Here is a 1591-nt window from a genome sequence, read left to right as displayed (position 1 = left end):
AGGGCCGAGGGGAGCCAGGCAAGAAGGTCACACAGCTGGGCTCAGCTCCTGCAGGAGCGTTTTCCATGGTAATGATGGTGCTGAGGGCATAGGAGCTCCTACAGGGCTCCCTCGGGTGCTGGGCGAGGCGCCACCTCCACATGGTACAGACGCCAAAGCCTGGCCTTCCTGGCAAGGACCAGGGTCCAGTGCTCAAGAGGCCAGGCTGGGGCCCCCAGGCCTGCTCAGCAAGTGACTGCGGTCTCCCCACAGCCTGCTCCTCTCCGTGTGTCACAAACACCTCCCGAGGTCCAGGGCTCACCCCAGGAGCCCACTGCATCCTCAGTGTTGTGGGGAGCCCAGCAGCATGGGAAAAGCCAGTTCCCAAATTCCCGCCCAAACCCACAGGGCCGGCCCAGGAGGCAGGGGAGCGGCCCCCTCACCTGGCAGCAGCAGGAGACCTCCCAGCCAGGAGGCACATCTGGGAAATGGGCAGCAGGGAGGAGGCGCGGGGGCGGGAGGGGGCAGCGGGTGCCAGCCAATGCCGGGGCTGCCAGGCCATCCGCCCCTCGGGCTCCCAGCGGCTGGGGGAGCCTCCCCAGCCAGGCTGAGCCTCTGGGTACCTGGGAGCCAAAACCACTCAGAAACCACAGCCCAAATGAATCCACTTTTTCAAGTGCCCAGAGAGAGAGGGGGACACCATGGTTTCTGTCCCAGCCACCCATCCAGGAAAGCACAGGCAACAAACGGCGAGTAGGGATGGATAACACGCCCCGAGCTGCTCCCAGGCCTCAGCCCCAGCCCACTGGGCCATAGAGCAGGGCTTCAGGACACCCTCTTGAATAGTCAGAGCTGGTCTGGGCCTTGAGAGATCCGCTAAGGCCTGGCGTGCCCTCTCCATCCCAGGAAAGTGACAAAGGCACCAAGCCAGCCAGGGAGGGAAGGGGCGAGGCACACGGTGAGGAAGGCCGCCCTGGCCACAGCCTCACGGGAACTAATCTCTGGGCCACGGGGCTCCTCCCACAGCCTGGGCTCCGTCCCTGAGCCCCAGTGTCCAATAGCGCCTCCTGTCGCTGCCCTGGAGGCTGCAGACCCCAACGGAGGGCAGGCTCTGTGCCAGGCCGGGCACGCACCACCTCGCTTCCCCAGCACCCAGGAGCTGGGCCCCACAACCACGCCAGGTGAGGCTGCAAAAGGTCACCTAACATGTCCAGGGTCCCACGGTCTGGGGAGGAAGGAGCTTTGAACCCACCGTCTGTTCCTGCTCCCAAGGTCAGAACGGCTGGGTCATAAAGTCTCGGCTACCAACTCCACCCCAGGAAGAGAAGAAAGGAAAAGGGGGGCAGGGGCCTCAAGCAGAGAGACAAGGAGAGGGCAGTTGGGTGCGGCTAGAAAGCCCGTGGGTGTGTGTGGGAGAGCGCATGTGCCAGCCTTCCTGGGGTGGGGGCTGGGCAAGAGGGCAGAGCCTCCCCTCTGGGCTGTGTGCAGGAGGCCAAGGGGGTGGGGGGAGGGGTGGGGGGGTGGTGAGGAGGATGGGGGAAGGGTGCAGGGAGGGGGAAAGGAAGGGGAGGGTGCAGGGGAGGATTGGGGTGCATGGGAAGGGTGCAGGGGG

General features: G+C 65.3%; 1 long non-coding RNA gene across 2 annotated transcripts in view; it reads left to right on the top strand.

Moving 5' to 3' along the window:
• Positions 1–877: 877 nt before the first annotated feature.
• LOC124248980 (uncharacterized) overlaps positions 878–1591 on the top strand; it is a 9351-nt gene continuing 8637 nt past the window's right edge. For both annotated transcript variants that reach the window (XR_006891212.1, XR_006891209.1), the window contains exon 1: positions 878–1160. This is a non-coding gene — a long non-coding RNA (uncharacterized LOC124248980). The remainder of the gene's footprint in view (positions 1161–1591) is intronic.

Source organism: Equus quagga, chromosome 1, assembly GCF_021613505.1.
Source record: "Equus quagga isolate Etosha38 chromosome 1, UCLA_HA_Equagga_1.0, whole genome shotgun sequence".
Taxonomy (NCBI): Eukaryota; Metazoa; Chordata; class Mammalia; order Perissodactyla; family Equidae; genus Equus; species Equus quagga.
Note: the sequence above shows the minus strand (reverse complement) of the source record. Positions and strands in the feature narration are given on the sequence as shown.